The following is an 18,756-nucleotide window of genomic DNA, read 5'->3' on the forward strand; positions in this document are numbered from 1 at the left end:
GGGCTTTGGGCTCAGAGAGAGCCTGGCCCTCCTTACTTAATCTGAAGACTCTCATCCGTGGAAGTCCCTCCCCCAACACCCTAGACATCAGAATCTGAGCTTCCTGCAGCATTACCTGTGATGGTAGCACTGTCACTCTCAGCAGCACATGCTTCTCTAATAGGGAGCCCGCTGGTTCACATGGAGCCTGCAGACAATTTTCTTAGGCTTCAAAGCATGTGAAGCCAGTTGTAAAGGGTCCTGAAACACATGGAACCACTGGCCGGCATTTCGGATGCGTAGGGTTGTCATACAGACTCTCGACATCTGGCTTCCTGGAAATTCCGAAGACCTGGGAAAGCTGGGACCGTAGTCCTACTTGGTAGCAGTGGGCAGGAGCCGAGGCAGCTGCCTCCTTGGTCACCCATCCTTCCCGGTCACGGTGCCCAATCTAGTCCCTTATTCAGATAGATCACATGCTCACTCACTTGAGCGCTGGCGCTGCTGCCCTGGCATGCCTGCCTCAGCTGACTGTGTCACCCCTGCCTTACTTCCCTGCCCACGTGTTCGCTTGTCCACTGGAACTGGGTGCCACCCTGTCCTTCCATTTCTTTGACTCTGGATTTTGCTGGCCTTCTCTACTGAGGCTGTAGGACTCCGGTTCCTGTCCTCATAGCGGCTTGCTGAAGTTGCGGTGTGGAGGCAGAGATTGGGATATTCCCACACACAGGATCGTAAGTGCCACTTGCCACTGGGCTCCTGCTGCCTCTATCCACGGTGGACAAGTTCGGATTTTGGTGCCGGCCAATCTAGGGCCCGAGCCAGAGGGTACTTGGATTGTGTACGTGAGGCCGTAGAAAAAGCACTAAGGCCTTATGTGTCACCAGAATTCTTATTTCATCCACATAGCCTTCCCCGCTTTCCACCAGCCCATGCTGCCAAAGTCCCAGCATACTTTGCTGACCTGGATCCCATAAGGTCATTAGCACTGAACACATCATCACCGTTACCCTCATTCCAGCTAGCTTTGTTGCCATGGGATTCTGTGAAGGTGCAAACCACATAAGAATTCTCTTTCTGGGCCTGAGCCCAGCTAATTAGATCGGCTTTGAGTCTGGTTTCAGGGAAGATGACAGCCACAATCCAGCAAGCAGTAACTTTTCTCTAGCGTTTTTTTATTGATAATTGTTTTTTTCTTCTCTGCCTTTTATTATTTTTTTAAAGGAGGAGGGGTTATCAGGAGAAGGTGACCCAGATGATTTAACACTTTTGAGTGTCATCTGTTTCATTGGTTTGAGAATTAAGGCAGAGAAAGTGATTTCTAAAAGCTTGATCCCCACTTGGCATCTCTCCTTGGACAATACAAACAAATAGCACATGATCAAGTTCCTTCAAGGTAGGAAATGATTGGTACAAGCACAGAAACAGATGAGTCACTGGGCTTTGCAAGTTGTTAGCTGGGTAGAGTTTGTGAGAACTGTAGAATCAGAAGGTTGTCAATGACCCAACCTTGCCTTTTGCAGAAGAAAAAAAAAAGGAGAAACCCCTCCCCCTCCCCCCAAAAAACTCGAGGTTCAGTGAGAGGATAGAATTGCATTCATTCATTCTTTCATTAGTTAAACCAGTCCAGCGTTCATTGACACCCAGTATGTGTCGTTCCTGGTGGGTGAGGACATAGGAATGGAAGTTAAGACTCCATCCCCAGAGAGCTGACTTTCCAACTTGGGGGGCTGGACAGCAGTGAGGTGTGGTCCATACACAGGATTTGTGGGAAGACCTGCCTGGATCTGACATCAGTCCTGCTTTTTCCTGGCTCCCAAATTGGAACTACCTGCTCAAGTGTTCTAATCTTACCCCATCTGTAGGACAGGCATGAGGGTGTCTGCCTTTGAGGGTGTGTCATGAGTGTTAACGGTGATTTGGGTAAATGGCCTGATACACAGGAAGCTCAGGAACTGGCGAATATCAAAGTAGACAATCCCAGTGGAAGGCAGTATGCTTGGGAGTGTGTGGAGGAGCACTTGGTCCACTGGGGGTGTCTGGGGTGGCTTCAAGAACAAGGGGACCCGAAGGTCTCTCACGTAGAGTGGGGGCCTGGCAGATGGTGCATGACCGGTGTGGATGAGGAAGAATACCTGAAAGAGGGAGGAAGGGGAGAGGTGAAGGCAACGAGGGCAAGGTGGCGGCAGGGACCAGGCATTGCAGGTGGGTAACAGGGAGGGTCTGAGTTTGGTGTCCATTTCCTGTTCCGAGTTCCTGGTAGATGACATTGCCACCCATGTGGCAGGCATGGCAGGGAAGGAAGGGTGGAGGGGACGGAGGGGTGTCACTGTCAGTGGGTGGGCTTTGTGGTGCCGGTGGCCTTCCAGTGGGAGCCGTCTGGTGGATGGTGGGGATGTCTGGCCAGAGCCGAAGGCCTAAGAGCGTCCTCAGCACATGGGAGGCGACTGAGGAAAGAGGTGAGGAAGGGGCCAAGTGGGGAGGGAAAAGGGCCCTTGGTAGAATCCTGGGGGACAAGGCATGTGGGGTTTGGCTGAGGACAAGCCAGAGGAGGAAAGTGAGGCAGTGACTCTCAGACCAGAATTGATTAATTCGTCTGGGACACCAAGAAGCTGGGCAGTTAGCAGCCTGTCAGCATGGCTAGAACCAGGATCTCCAGTCGTGTAATATAATTAATAACAACGTAATGTAACGTAGCATATACCATGACATAGCATACAGAATAGGATGTACACAATTTTCTCCTTTTCTTTCCTCTTCCTTGTCCTTGCCTGCCTCCCTTGTGCTGACTACATCCTGGGCAGAGTTCATCCCTGGGTTGGCACAGGTGGCTTCAGGGTTCCACCAACTCAACGTTCCATCCCAGTAGACAAGAGTAGGACTCAGGCACCCTATCAGAAGTCCCGAGTTTTCACTTAGGTCTCGCACCCCACACGATTAATCAGGCCAGACCGCGATTGTAGGAGTAGGCCTGGCACCGCCTGCTGCTGAAAATGAGTGAGGGATGGTTTTTTTTTTAAAGTGAGAAAAAAGGGTGCTGGCCAGGCAAAAACACAAGATGTCGTCCTGGGAAGTAGGAGGACACATCTCAAAATGAACAGTTGGCTGAATTTTGCGTTATGAAAACCTGAGCACGTTCTCCTTTTGTTTTCTCATTTTGCCCCAGACTGTAAGTTTGCCCAGACAAGTCTGGGTTGCTGGGTGTCTGGAGACCACAGGAGAGCCAAGGCCCTGTCTTCTTCAGGAGACGGCGCTCATTGCTGCTCTATTTTCATAAAGAGAAAAAAATCTCCCAAGTTTTTGCACTGTTTCAGAGCAAACATAACTGTGACTCATGCTTCACAATTTATATAGCCGACTTCACATACTTTTGACAGTTCTATCATGTTTCCGCCGCTGTGAAATATTTGTTTTCCTCCGTGGAGCGGGTGGTGAGAACCACTTGCTTCCCAATTACTGCGACTCTGCAGAGTTTCTCAGCCTCAGCCCTCTGACACGGGGGGCGAGGAGGTTCTTTGTTGCGGGGTGGGGGGCTGTCCCGTGCGCTGTAGGGAGTTCAGAAGCAGTCTTGGCCTCTATCCACCAAATATCTGTAAAAGCCCCGAGGTGTGACAACCAAATATGTCTCCAGTCTTCGTCAGGTGTCCCCTGGTTGGCAGAATGGCCCCTGGTTGAGAACCACTGCTTGTAGGGCGGTCTAGTCATGGAATGCATTCGGAAAGCCAACCACGGGGACGGGGCTGGCTGGGAAGGACAAGTGCACAAGACCGCCGCCTCGGTCCGTGCGTACGTCTGCTTTGATGGGGCACCTTGAAGACGGTCTGCCACAGTGCCTTCCTTTTCTCCCCTCAGATCTCAGGAGAAGGAAGACACGGGGCCCCCCTCCGCAGCAGGATAATTAAAACCTAGGTCTAAGATGAGGTACTCGTAGGAAATGGGAGCCCGTCGTCGCTCTTCAGTCTGTGATGGGAGGAGGCCTGCCGTTTATAAATAGCACAGTTGGCAGCAAACCCTCTGAAAAACAGTCAACATGCCAGTGTCAGAGGAAGACGTGTCCCACACTTTAGACACTGAAAATAAATATCGTGAGTTGAAAATAAATGGCAGTATTAGCATAAAGGGAGTCCCTAATTAACTAGCGACCGTCCATTACTGCAGCCTTCAATTCATTAAATTGCATAATTACATAAAAACTCAGTTGATGCTCAATTCAGGCAGTGTATCTGGTATTGTCTCCTCAATAATTGGTTCTATAATTGTCAGTTTGACGGGGCAATTAAAAATGTTTGAAGACACGGTGTCGGCTTCCCTGGGCGAGGCCGCCCTTTGCAGGACGCGCCTGGGAAAGCCTCCATCTGGGCTGGTTCCGTCCCCGCTCCTGAACAAAGAGAGGACAGGCCAGGTGAGAGGGCCCCCAAGCCAGTGGGGTGCAGCACTCGGGGGAAGTGATTGCATCTGGGTGAATTGAGTGCGTGGTCCCAGCTTTACTGTTGGGACGTGGAGGAGGCGGGTGGAAGAAGCCAGCAGCAGGGGTCCCGTATGATTCGGACCTGACTGGGCAGGCGTCCACGTCCGGTGCTGGGCCCTGGCGGTGAGGGCCACGGCGTGGGGCTCCAGCGTCAGGCTGGTTGGAAGCCTCCTGTCCTAGAGTTTCAGTGGAGTTTGGATTAGAAGTTCCGCGGATGCTCAGAGGCATGGCAGCGGTGTGCCCTGAGGGAAGGCTGTGGCCAGTGCGGACTCTGCGTGTGCGTGTGGTAGGGTGGCTTCAGCCAGGCAGCGTGGGTTCAGGTTGGGGCGTTTGTGTGGGTGAGGGGCCGTGGCTGGGTTCTTTGTGCTCAAGACCCAGTCCGGGCACAAGGATATCGGGCCCAGGATCACAAAACTGACTCTAGTCCCCAGCCTGCGCCCTAGTCAGAATTGGCTCAGGAACAATGGAGGGCAGCCTTTGGGCCTCAGACCCAGGCCCTCCTGCAGGCTCCTGGGTGGCATGGGACTCCACGCGATTCATGTCTGTTCTGTGCAACATCGAGTGGGGAGAGCCCAGAGTTATTACGCACCCCTTCCTCAGATGGAGGGACCGGGAAAGCGGCTCGGGACCCCCAGGGGCTGACCTCAGCTCTCCTTCACTCTCACACCAGCTGCGCTTCCTTCCCAGTCAGCTTCCTGAGGTTTGGGGCAAAGGCAGGCTTTTCCCTCCCAGAAACCAGCTGACGGGCATGCTGACCAGACAGAGAAGCTAACCTGAGGGAAAAGTCAGGTTTGAGGACACATTCTTCAGGGAAGAGAGAATGTGTCACCAAACACTCTCCATTCTTGGCCTGGGATCTGACTGGACTTTAATCCACATGGAAGCTCTGTCTTCTTGAATGGGGCTGGAAGGAGGCCTAGAAATTTCTACCCACATTTTACTCTCCTCCTGTGAAAGCATGGTCTTCTTGAGCACGGTTATGCCCAGCCAGGTGTGTCCTTGGGGAGGGGACTGGAGAAGTCCCAGCGTGGTCCTCCCTGCTGCTGTGGGTCCTTGTCCAGCCTTACAGCCGACTTGACAGCGTGTTCATGCTCTTTACAACTGCATCCCAAGAAGTCTCTGGAAATCAGCCATCTATTAGTTTGCTTAAGGCCACTGAACAGTCTTAGAAGTAGAGGCCATCCCTCTCCAGGGCCACTTGAGCGGCACAGAGGACCCTTATCTAGACCTGCTGGGTCAGCACAAGGCACATGTGGACAACACTGTTAGATCTGAAGTCAAAACGAGCCCGTTCTCAAAGGTTGTCGGCGTTCACAGCCCCCACCCCGCCCCACCCAGCGTTCGGCGTCAGTTCCTCCTCATTCAGTCTCTGCCTCCAGCTCTCTCACAAAGTAGGTCTGGGCCCTTTTGTTTAAGTGAGGGCAGTTATGAGAGGGCTTTGAATTTATTTATCAACGTACACTCTATTTATCGTCATCTATCACCTACGTGACTATCATCTACTTCTGTGTCAGTTAGCTGTGTATCTATCAGTCAATCCATCTATCATCCATCCATCCATCCATCCATCCATCCATCCATCCATCCATCACCTACCTACCTGTTTCTGTGCAGGACATAGATCTCTGTGTGAGAGGGAGAAAAGACAGGATTTTGGATAGAAATCACCTTTAACTCACATGGTAGTCAGTGGGTTGCCTTTCTTTGAGGGGTGAATGCACTGGTTCTAGGGGTCAGACTAGGCTTTGATCTTGGGCCTAAGTCATATTTGCTCTGTGTTATTTATGCCACAGCCTCACAGTCTCCTCCTTTTAAACCTGGGATTAGTTCATTCTTTCTACAAGTGACTGTTGATTATCTCTATGGCCTGTTTTAGGTGCTTGGGGTGCATCCCAGAATAATGTACACCTGAATCTCTGTTATCTTGGAAATTACTTACTTGCACGTGGAGGTGGATAATGAGTCACAAATTGTTAAATTGTAAGCTAAGTGCCATGTGAAAGTAAAGCAAGGTGAGGGAGATGAAGCCTGGTGGATGGGTACAGTTTTAATATTGGAATACCTAATTTGCCATTTAAAAGAAGGCTCGGAGTCAGCCTCAGTAAGAAGGTGAGATTTGAGTACATGGACTGTATGAGAGGAGTGAGTTAGCCATGTGGCTCTTTGGCGGGGGAGCCCCAGGGTAGGGGCCCATTTGCAGAACAACGAGGGACCAGTGGGGTGCAGTGAGCAAGGGGAGGGTAGTAAGAGTGGGGTTGGACAGGTCATGGGGAACTTGGGAACTTGGTCCCACAGGGGCTTGTAGGCCGAAGCAAGGAACTTGGCCCTCACACTGAGCACAGTCAGAAGCCATGAGACGGCTTCGAGCAGAGGGCGGACATGCTATGTCTCATGCTTTAGGCAAATCCCTCTGAGCGATTCATCATCAGAAAATTCTAGGAGGGCATGAGTGACATCAGGGAGACAGGTTCAAAGACCATTACAGTAATTCAGGCAAGAGAGGACCAAGCATGATAATGGTATCCATCTCACAGGGCTGTTGTGAGAATCGATGAAGTTGTGTGCACATTAACTTGGAAGTCTGTCCTGCATAATGTAAGCGTGCAGCGAATGGCAATGCTTACTACCAAAATGTGACCTCGTGTTGAGACTGGGCCACATGGAGCCCTGGAATTTATTCAGAGTTTAACTCTTCCTTTTTAATTTTGGAAAAATTTCCCAGGTGATTCTACTTTGCATTTCAAAGTCATACTAATGGTCCAGTATGTTTGTACAAATTATGCTCAGCTATATATCTATGCACATTCTCTAGAGAGGGTTATATAATGTTATTGAAATAATAGAATGGCCCAATTACTGTAGGGTATTACCAATATAAAATATATTCAGTATTTCTTTATTAAAGCTAATAACTATATAGCTCTTCCTTTTCTAAAATACTCTTCTCAGGGAAGCATCGAAGATGCAAATAATATACAAAGTCATCTCTTCTTTCCCATCACCTTTTAATAGCTTTGCCACATCTAAAGGTGTTTTACTCTGGCATCTAGTAAGATTCCAATGGCCTCATTAGGCAGCTTTTATTCCTTTAGCCTCTTAAAGTTAGATACTTCAAACCCATGTCTCTCATATAGCCCATCTTTGCAAAGTTTTATAACTAGGGATGATATAGGGTAAACACAAGTTTTCTTATAAAATGGTATGTTTCCCCTCCTCAAAAAATAAAATAAAATAAATAAAAACATATTTCCAGGCAGACTCCAAATGATTCTTGCAATTTCTGTCCACCAGCCACAAACTATCAAAAAATCTCGTTTTTATTTGAGGGCAGTTAGGGAAAGCAGAGCAAATAAAAAGAGGATGTCATTTCCGTTTCAGAGCATTTTGGTCAATTATTCAGAGTTGTCTAGAGTTTTGTCAACTTAAAGCCCAATTAAACATTTCTAATCAAAAGATCGATTGTGACGTCGTACTTCTCAAATCCCAGAGAAAAATGCACCACCTGTTGGCTTTTTCTACTGAGATGTACAGAAACCTGAAGATGAGATGAGAGAATCTGCGTAAGGACTCACAAGCCTGGTTATTGCTCAGTAAGAAATAGCTACTTGTTATTCTAGCCAAGACTGTCAATGTGCAGTGGGGTTGCCCCCAAATTCACCTCTTTTTTTCGACCCCCCTTTCTCATGCTGCATATTTTTCTCATTTAAAATCCTCTGACTTCCCTCTGTGCCCTGGGATCCAGTGCCGAGCTGTGCGGTGCTCTGTCCGGGGTCCTGGCGCCCAGTGCTCAGGTGTCAGGTACAGGGTTACTGTTGGGTGACAGACATTCCCTCGGGTTTCCTGGGAGGTGGTTTCCCGTCTCTCCTCCTTCTTGCAGCTTGGTTTCCATTGGCTTCTGAATTTCTCAAGCCTTGGGAAACCTCCTTTCCTTAGATGTGAGCAGAAATGCTTCCTGTGGCCTTCGCCTTTCCCGTGCAGTGAGTCTTCCTCTGCTGCTTCTGACAGTCCATGTCGATGTCCCTCTGGCATCCCCCTGCTCCTTTTATGTGGATTCTGCCCGATTTCAAAACTCAGCGCTGCCTCTCAAATTGGCCCCAGACCTGCTCTCCCACATGCAGGGCTAAGGCTATTTACTGGGGTCCGTTAGCATCTGCCTTGTCTGCTCTTCCTTTTATTTCTCTTTCCTACTGTTTTGGTTCTGACTACAGAATAAACCCTTTTCTTCTTATCTCATTCATTAGAAGTTCTTTCAGAGTCCAAACCAAACTTGCCTTTTTATCTCCGTTCTGTCTCTTGGGTTCGAGACGCCTGCTGGAACCTCAGCAGCAATCCCAGCCACAGTGTCAGGAGCCGTCCGTGCTCGTCATCGGCCACTCACTGAGTTAAGCACCTAACTTGGGTCTCACTGTCCCTACTTTACAGATGCAGACACGGAGCCTCAACCAGTAGAACAAGATAGTCTCTTGAAAGTGACAGCCCCCATCACATTTGTGGGTTCATTTATAAAGTCTTCCACCCTGCATGCTGGCACGTACCCTCTGGGTCACCCCAGCCCGCCATCCTGAGTAGGGTTGAATAGCGTGTTAGCACCTCAGATGCGCATAAACCAAAAGAGAAAGAGGAGGAGAGGAACCCGAGGTAGGGTTTCCATGCCGTACCCCAGCCCCTGACTCTAGCCCATAGCCCTGGCTGAGTTAGGGCACACCTGGCCTGACTTACCCCTCCACGGAAGCCAGCGAGGTGTCCCGCCAGCTGGGACGTGGGCTCACTCTTCAGGGACTTTGTCTGGGACACAGCTGTGAGACCACATGTAACCCCTCTGTCTGTCGAACGGCTCCAGGTGTTAGCATGGTGGTGGGAGGGGGGTCTTGGCAGGCATCCAGAGCCGCCAGTTCTAGTCTGTCGTCTCCCACGGATGGTGGCACCCTTCCTGGTTCCCTGGGGGGCGCCGTCTGCAGTTTACACAGCCCAGTGCCAGCCACCTGGCCGACAGGCACTGTTAGAGGTCGTGGGGTGCCGACAGGATCCAGCTGGGGTGCAGCACACCTGGTGCTCGCTCTTATAGTCCTTTTGCCTCCTCTTAGGCTTCCTGGGGGGTCATCACATAGAGGACAGAGGACACCACTCTGATCTCAGTGAGCCAGCGGTGGGTCCCAGTCGGGTGAGGGGCACTCCGGAGCCCCAGATTTACAGAAAGCCAGTCCCAGCAAGGATAACAAAGACCTTCTGAGGGGGAAAGAAAGCCGTTTTCAAAGTGAGCCTTTTTACTCATTTGGTCCTCATGCTAGACGGTTCACCTGTATCACCATGGCCCAGCAGTGGCCTTGGTCCAGATTCCGGCCACAGCGACCGCTTGGTGTCTTTACTGGCGCCCTCTGCGTGGCGGGAAGGCTGCGGTCTGCTCCGCGGCGCCACCTCCAGTGCCCAGCTCAGGACGGGCATGCGCAGGTCCCGGGAATGCCGGTTGGATGACCGCACAAGAGAGTGAACGAGTGGCCTGGGACGGGTTTTCTCAGTCTCGCAGTAACACCAGCTCCGAAGCCCAGATCTCCGTGACTTCAGGCGTCACCTACACCTCTGGTTCTCAAGTTGCTCACCTGAAGGCAGAAGTGGTAACGGCACTGACGTCAGAGGGCTGTTCCGAAGGCCCCTCACCGCGTGTTTAGTTCTTGGGAATATCTCGTTAGCAACCAGTATCTATTACCATTAACCTTAAAAAATGAAACTGTGAAATACTGCTGAATAGGTCATTAAAAGGATACGAGAAACAGCATGTTTTATCATTAGTTTATCTAGAAAGGATATTTTCACATAAAACATTGAGAAAAGGGCATCATCTCAGAGTGATGATCATTCCTTTAGGTTTTTAATTAATCTTACTTTATGAGAGTTTTTGACACTGTCTTGATTTAAAAAAAAAATTGTCAAGGACTAATAGAAATATTTTTCGGTGGTCTACATATTTTTTCTCTCCCAGGACCGCTGGACTGAGTCGCTTCTCTCTGAAGGGACCAACATAATGCAGGGACTTGGCATCTCTGTCCTCTTAAGAGGAGCCCTGGGCCATGTGGCTTGTAGTAGCTGGGCAGGTCATGGTCACTGTTGCCTCTGGGGGCCTCTGGACAGGACTCTGTCTTGACTTAACCAGAAGAGTTCTTTGTCCTTTATTGTGACACCTTGGCCACACATAGGTACTCTATAGAGGTATTGCTCAGTCAGATTGTCTAGAACGCCCTCTGCTCCTGGCACTGTAAGGGGTGCTAAGGAGACTCCCGGCGTCATGGCTTGACGGGGCCTTTTCTCATCCAAATGCCTAGGGGTGGTCTCCATGTGAGCTTGTGACAAATGTGTGTCCTGACCACACATGAGGCTGGTCTAGACCCATTCAGGTTACGGTCATGGGGTTCCCAAGTGCAGCAAGAGAGGGCAGTTCCCCTCACATCAGACTTTGCAAGTTTATGATGATATCCCCTATGCCACAGTCCTGTTGGCCAAAGCAAGTCACACACCGAAGCTCGGAGTCAGTGTTGGGGGGGACGGCCAAGGGCCTGGCCACGAGGGGACAAGGACAGATTCAGACCACCTTAATCCACCATGCTGGTTAGAGCAGGGTGCTGTTTTTAAGAGCAGAACTATTTCCCCCCGTTAAAACAACTTATTCGTGGCAGAATTGGGGCCAACTCCACGTCTGGTGATTTCTCTAAAGTGGTTTAATGTTTAAGACCATGGGCTCTGGGTGTAGACTTCCTTAGTGCAGATCTCAGCTCCGCCACTTACTCGATCTGTGTCCTGGGGTGTGACCTCACCTCTCTACCCTTCAGTCCCTCCTCTGCACTGTGACAATAAGGAGTTTTAAGTGAGCGAAGGCTGCAGGTGGGTGTGGTCGAGCCATGCTGTGCTGGCAGTGCTCGCCAGGCTGTTGGCGCAGGCGGGTGCTGAGGTCTGTGACCCATGTGTCGGGGGCTGTCGTAACCTCTGATTGAGCTCACAGCGCTGGATCGCCCTCAGATGGAGATTCTAGTTAGGAGGTAACTGTCACTGCGAAACAGATGTGGCTGGAACAGCGTGCTCACAAGTCTCCTCGTGAAGGTCCCATGTCACCTCCAGTGCCTGGTGGGCCCTGGTGCTGAGTGGAAGGCTAGAGACTCGGCAGCTGAGTGCAGAAAACCCCTGAGCTTCGCAGCATTGCCTTGCGATAGGACAAGATGGTTAGGTACAGGTGCTAATTCTCCTGGGGCTTTGGGGTGTGTGCCTCTGCCTCAGTGGTGGCATTTATTAATGACAAGTGATGGGAATTTCCCCCAGAACAATTGCAATGAAAATTTAAAAAAAAAGAAAAGGAACATTTTTGAACCACAAAGCTGGCTGCCCCAAATCTCTGGCCTGTTTGGTTTTGGTATGTAAAACCTTTCTTCTGACATGCATTTTTAATGAAAGGATGAAAAGCATGGGGTGGGGAACATCCCTGTGCAGGAGGTAGGGCTGCCCTGGGAGCTGGATCAGCAGCCAGTCCCAGGGAGCAGGCCAGTTCTGGAGGCACAAAGCCAGGCGCCAGGGGCGAGCAGTGTCCGGCAGGGCCGGGTGGGCCCAGAAAGTGCCAGTGAGGTGCCTGTGGACAGCAGCTAGCTCCTGCCTTAGGGTCAAGGACTTGCGACGCTCACCTACTCAGGGTACCAAACCACTGTGAGCGCACTGTTCCAACAGACAAGCCATGCGGACATAGTGCTCAGACCACCCACATTTCCTTCTCCCTCCTGGAAAGTTCCCCATCGGCCAGGCTGGGTGTCCAGAACTGTGACTCTACGCCTCTCGGTCTCACTAAACCCCGACGCTGGACCCCAGAGTTGCTGGCAGCATGACGCACCGGGAGCGGGATGGAGCCTCAGATGGCGGAGCCTTAGGCCTCCTGACTGTCGTCACGGAGGAGGGACCATCCCAGCGGTTGGGCATCTCGCAGAAGTGGTGCCCTGTGTGGCTTCTAGAGGGGAATCGACGTCCTGGGGCTAACGCGCCTGGTCCTGTAAGAGCGGGCAGACGCCCGCCAGGCTGAATGGAATGCTCTGGAGCCACTTGGGAGCCTGGCGAGCGCGCGCTGGTTGTGTGTGGTTGCTTCTCAGCTGCCACCTCCCATGCTGGCCATGATCCTTTTCCTTCGACCTAGAATCCTCAGAGGAGACCCCAGCTCTTCCTCTTGGAAATGGATCCTTCCGCGACTTGTAATTTGGTGTTTGCAGGGACATGGAACCGGGAATGCTCCCGCACGTATTTGTGCTGTGGTCCCAAGGACTGGAGGAGAACCTGGTCTGCCGCTGAGGAGGCCCTTGGCAGGCCTCTGCTCCATCTGGGGATCATTGTCCCATCTGTAGGTCAAAGGTGTTGGCCTGGGTCCTGGGTCCTGGGTCCTGGTGGCCAACTCTCTTGCCAACAGGGGATGCAGAAATGGCAGTGAAACAGGCCTGTGGTAGGTGCACTTGCTGCATGCGTTGGCCAGATTCGGGGACGACGGCACATCGAGGGTGTGGCCAGCGCCGCCTCAGCGCCAGCTCCTTGTTTCCGTGCAGGAATGCAGGCCGGAGTTGAGGGAGCTTCTGGATTGTGTGAGAAATCTCCAAATCTGTGTTGGCCTAGTGCTTTCTGAAACACCGAGGACACCACACGATCTCATCCAATAGCTTAATTTCAACCACAACCGCGAGTTTCCATCCTCTGGGCTGGCTGGCTTGCCTTCCACGTCCTTTGGTCTGCAGCCCACTGATAGTTGTCAGGGACGGAGTTCTCACCGAGAGCTGTGGGCAACCTTCCATGGTTGTTATTCCACTGAGCGATTTGGGCAAGTCTCTTCACCTCTCGCTTGAAAAATGGAAAACTGTGAGATCTGCCTCGTTAGGCTGCTGGGAGAATGAGAGGGAACAGTGTATCTACTACCCTGCCGGATGCAGCCATGACTTATCCCTTCATCCCTTCTTCAGTCCTTTCTTTTGGGGTTTTATTGACTTATTCCGCCACTCAATAAATAATAATTAGGTGCCTGCTGAAGAACAGGCACTGTGCCAGGTGCTGGAGATGCAGTGTGAGCCAGCTCAGCAGGTTCTCTGGACTCTTGGAAATATGAGTCACAGTGCCAGCTGCTGTTACTGAATGCTAATTGCATGCGGGGCACCGTGCTTGGTGCTTTACAAGCATTAACCCTTTCATGCGTGTGATAACCCTGTAAGGCATCTTCTGTTCTTCCTACTTTGTAGATTGAGAAAAAAAGGAGACTGCACAAGGGAGGAATGGCTTGCTTTGGGTTACACAGCCAATAACGGTAGAGCTGGGTCTTGAACCTACTTCTGTCTGGCCTAGTGATTTCAATACCCATGACTGCAGGCTGGTGGGGCACGCGAGGAAACTAACAGTACAGAGGACGATGCAGCAGGGGCTGGAGATAGGAATTGTGGGGGTGGGGGGGGGCGGGTAGGTCCACAGAGGAGGAGCACAGTTCCATTTGGGGCGGGGGGGGGGAAGAGAGAGAGAGAGGTGTGTGTGTGTGTGTGTGTTGTGTGTGTGTGTGTGTGAGAGAGATGGGGAGGGAGAGGGAGAGGGAGAGGGAGAAATGGGTGGAGTGGTAAAGGCAAGTGTCCCAGAAGAAACAGCATGCGGGCCGAGGTCTGAAGCTCCCGACCCCTGATGAGAGGGTGCACAGATGACCGAGGGTCTTTCAGCATCTCTCCTGGCTTCTCCACCTGGCATCTCTCATGGCAATGGTTTCAGTTCTTCAAGAATCACAAATAACCTACTGACATTAATTCCTTCCTCCTCTTCTCCCACTGTCCCCTCTTCCTTCTCATTCTCTCTCTCTCGCTTTCTCTTTCTCCCTTTCTCAGATTTTACCATTAGAGCTGAAGCTCGGTGAGGTCAGGGACTTTGTTTACTTCTCCAACTATGTTCCCAGTTCTTGAGACGCCATAAATAGCTGCTTGATAAACGAATTGATGGATAGATGAACAGACAGGCGGACGGACAGGTGGATAGTTGACAGGACAGATAGATGATTGGCTGGGAAGACGAATGGGCGAACGAATGGATGGATGGATAGATGAGTGGATGGCTGGACAGGTGGATTGGTGCATGGAAAGCACATGGGATTTTGAGTCACACAGGGCTGGGACCGAAGCCTGGCTGTGTGTCTCACTGCTCCTGCTCCATGTGGCCCATTCCTATTCAGGAGCCGTTCACGACATCACTTTGAGCACTGCCAAATCATTAAGCAAGGAGACCGTCCCATTGTTTCATGGTGCACATGTTTTGTTCAGCAGTTTGCAAACTGTATTCTGGGGCACCCTCTGGTTTTCCATGGTGGCTATGAACCCAGGGCCTTCAAGTGTGGCAGCCCCATTTTATCTGCCTTAAACATGCAAGTTCTTCCTGCAGTTTCAGTTGGTTAAGAGAGGTAAGCTGCTATAAAATGAAACACGCTCTGGTATCCAAATACGATCTAACCCTGTCATTGCATGAGTGATGAAGCTGTCCCAGATATATGCACTTACTTCCCCCAAAGTCTCATGTAATTATGATTGAATATCATAATTACAACCACAGCTTGGCTTAACTGTAACTGTGAGCCCAGTCGTCTTTCTGTGGCATAAGGTACTCATTTTTTCAATCATTCGTCACAGAGTTATTGGACACCTACTCTGTCCTGGACCGCAGTCTCATACCTCAGTCTCATTGCCGGGGATGCAGACCTGACGTGGACAGACAGGTTTCCTGCCCTCTTGGAAGAGCTGACAGATAATTAAACCTGACAGTTGTGAATATTTAACCAAGGACATCAGCGCATTCTGTGGAAGGGGAGTGGCCATGGTGGCCGTAGGCATCGCTGGAGCCTGTCCCGAGGTAACAGCTGCAGGCGAGTAGGGGCATGACTCAGCAGCCCGTCCTCAGTGAGAAGACACGTGCTGCTGTCAGGAACAAAGAGTTGGGGTTAAGGCCCCAAACTCCTGCTGGTCCATTTCCTTTCCATCTCCGTCTGCAAAGCCTCATGCGCGGGGCTCTCGGCCCACGCCGACTGACGTGGCCCGTGCGTTTCCTGGCCCATGCCGACTGATGTGGCCTGTGTGTTTCATTGCTTGGTAAGCTGGGCCTGGTTTTGAGGCACCACCCCGACGGGTGTGTTTATTGCTCGGTAGCCCAGGATTGGATTTTCATCAGCCTCGCTGCCCAATTTCCATTTCGTGTACTTCAGCTTCTGCTTGAGTCTTTCATGTGAGTTGATGAGGAGTTTATGCTTGGATGACATGGCAGTAAATTAAACTGGAAAACATGCGTGCAGCACACACAACGCAGCACTTCGCTGGTCAGGAGGGCTCCTGGTGCAGAAGGGCTGGGAGACCAAACAGCCTCTTAGCCGAGGGACGATGGTTACAAAGGGGTAAGAGGCAGAAGGACAACGAGGCCGTGCACTGGAGCTGCACCCGGGGGAGCTGCTGGTCCTGCCACTTTGGGGCCCTTGAAGCCAGAATTTCTAGAGAAATAAGAAATAGCTGATTTCATGCCTTCCTAAACCAAACTCAAGACCTCTTCTTTGTCATCATTGTGGATTCTGCCATGACCTAAGCTATGCTTGGTGACCACTGGATGCCTGTCTTCTGAGGTTCAGCGTAGCTTGCTGCTCCAGAATACGTTATAGCACAGGAAGCACTCATTAGGCACCTACTGTGTATAACTGCCTGATGAAACAGGAAGAAAAAGGAGAGAATTAGAACTCCCACTGCTGGAGCCCCCTCCGGAAGGTGTGCTGTCACTGGGCTGGTGCTGCATGCCCCCCGCGCCCTTGCCTTTCGTTCGCAGGCTCAGCCTAGCCCAGGCTGCCCCCCCGCAGAGCCAGACCGGGGAACACTGGTGGTGCTGCCCCCCAACTGGTGGCGCTGCTCCCGCCTCCCAACTTCAGCCACACCGTAACCTTGTCGCTGTATTGGGTTCTCAGCTACAAGTGGCCTGACTGAGTGCCGAGGAGCCAAAGCACTGGATAACCGAACTGTTGTCCTGAAGGATCGGATGGATCCAGGAGGTCAAACAAGGCCCCTGGGCTCGGCCCTTTGGGTTTTGTTGCCCTCGCTTCTGGGAACGCTGTTCCGGGTGGGTGGACCGGCAGCATCAGGCTCCATCTCCAAACTCAGCAGCTCTGGGAGAGAGGAAGCTTCCATAGCCAGCCAGACCAGAGCTTGAGCCCCACTGGACCAACTTGAGTCACATGCCCACCCCTGAACCAGTCAATGTGGCCAGAGGGATGGGGGTCCTCTGGTCAACCCCGAAGGGCTCCACCCCGCCCTTGAGGGGTGGTCCATCGCTCCCCCGCCAGTCACTGTGCGCCATGGGTGGGTCTGCGGAGCAAAATGAGGAGAAGGTTCCAGAAGCAGCTGTGCTCACCTGGCTGCCTCAGAGACATGTACCCCACCCCACCTGTGTTAGCATTGTCACTGCTCCCCTCCCCTCCCCGATGAACGCTGCTTCCAGCCGGAACCCATCCGTTCCCGCACGGCTGCCTCACCCTGGGGAGGCCGGTGCTCACCAGTACAGCTTTCGTGGAGTAACAGACCTGACCCTTTACGCCGCCTGCGCGGAGGACTTTAAGGTCCCCGCAGAGGGAAGTGCTCGTTCCCGCACTCCCGTCTAGCAGACGCATCTTCACAGAGAAGGCACGGCCTTCAGAGCTTGGCGAGGTCCTGGCTTTTATGGTTGAACAAAATTAATGACTGTGTCAAAATTTCTGAGGGGTTGAAGACTCTGACTCATTGGGCAAATGCTTCCATTGAACGAAACAGATTGATCTTTCCATTGTTCACTGCTGTAGGTCACTGAACAGATAAGGCAGGCCAAGGCCCCCGGGGCACAGCTCTGAGGAGGGGAGGGCCAGGGCACAGAGAAGCTCTTCTTGGATCTGTGAGGCGTGGGTCTCAGGAAGGTTAATTAAAAGTGAGATGTGGAATTCAAGAAAGTTTTTGTGATGGAGACTTGGACTTAGCTTAGCACACCCGACACTGGACGACACTGGACGGTAGGGTTTGGTGCAGGTAAGGGGCTCCCTTGTTGGTGGGATTAACCGGTGGGTTAAAGAGAAACCCCAGCCCAGTTTGGAGGTAGCTCTTAAATTCATGCATCAACCTAACTACACAGGAGCTGAGCTCATCAAAAATACATATTTCTGAGCTCATTTTCAAGATTCAGGTTCAATACATAGGTGGCTAGGATGCAGAAGTTTGTGTCTGAAAGGCTCCCTGGTGAGAGCAGGTGTGAGAGCCCAGACTGGGGTGTGTATCCCCACTCCTCCTGGCGCCTCAGCAGGCAGGAGCCGCCTGTCGCTGTGGGGACTCCCCCATTGCCCTTACTCCTGGGCTTGATGACCATCTTCAGTCTTTCCTCCTTCTTTATTATTCGGTTTCTTGTGAATCTCAAAGACTGCATGCCTGTTAAAACTAGACAACAATCCAGAGATGTTTAGGGAAGAAGTCAGTAACTTCTCCCCTCACTCCTGACCTCTCCCAGCCCCCGAGAGAAACAACGCTGGCTGTTTTAAAGCTTGCCCACTGATCACACCAGAAATTCCTGCAGATATGTGATTAGGTCAACTCATCTTTGTAAATGGCTGCATTATATTTCAGTTTGGATTTACATGATGATTTCAGTCATTCTCCAGCCCACTGACATTCAGGGTGTTCAGGGTGTTTGCACGTGGATGCTTGACACCTCAAACAGTGCCCCGGTAAACACGCTCTTATTACTGCCGGATTAGTTCCCACGGAGCAGTGAAAGCTCCCAACAGGATGTGGGGGTGCCCCCCACCCCAGCACTGGCTATTACGTCTTTTCTTCATACTCTAGCTGATGAAAAGTGGTGTCTTGTGGTTGTTTTGCTATGCATTTTTTTCTTTGCGTAACAACAAATATATGCACATTTTCATATAGTTAATTGTATTTTGGCCTTCAAAAATCCCTCTGCACAGTTATCCTTGAAAGGTGTAATGCCTCAATGCCTTGGTCCCAATTACTTGTGAGCCCGGAGTGAGGCCTTGTGAGAGGAATACTGCAGTGGGAAGCAGGGGCATTTAGAGAACCAGCTGCATTTCAAAGTCTGTTAGGGGCCTGAACTGTGTCCTTGCAATCAATACCCCAGTTGGGAAATTGTGCTACGGATTTGCAACTACATGTGCCTATGATTTTCTCAAAATAAAAAGTATAGTTAAAAAGTTGGTAGGCGCCAGCTCTGTCTGGTTTATGGTATTTGCCGTCACTTTAAAAATTACGTTTTGAATACATTTAGAAAGGCCG

The 18,756-nt window shown here is 51.3% G+C and overlaps 1 long non-coding RNA gene across 2 annotated transcripts in view; it reads left to right on the top strand.

Moving 5' to 3' along the window:
- Positions 1-18,756, top strand: part of LOC107508843 — a 143,271-nt gene that overhangs the window by 95,591 nt on the left and 28,924 nt on the right. The window lies entirely within an intron of this gene.

This window comes from Rousettus aegyptiacus, unplaced genomic scaffold (assembly GCF_014176215.1).
Source record: "Rousettus aegyptiacus isolate mRouAeg1 unplaced genomic scaffold, mRouAeg1.p scaffold_m13_p_8, whole genome shotgun sequence".
NCBI classification, from domain to species: Eukaryota; Metazoa; Chordata; class Mammalia; order Chiroptera; family Pteropodidae; genus Rousettus; species Rousettus aegyptiacus.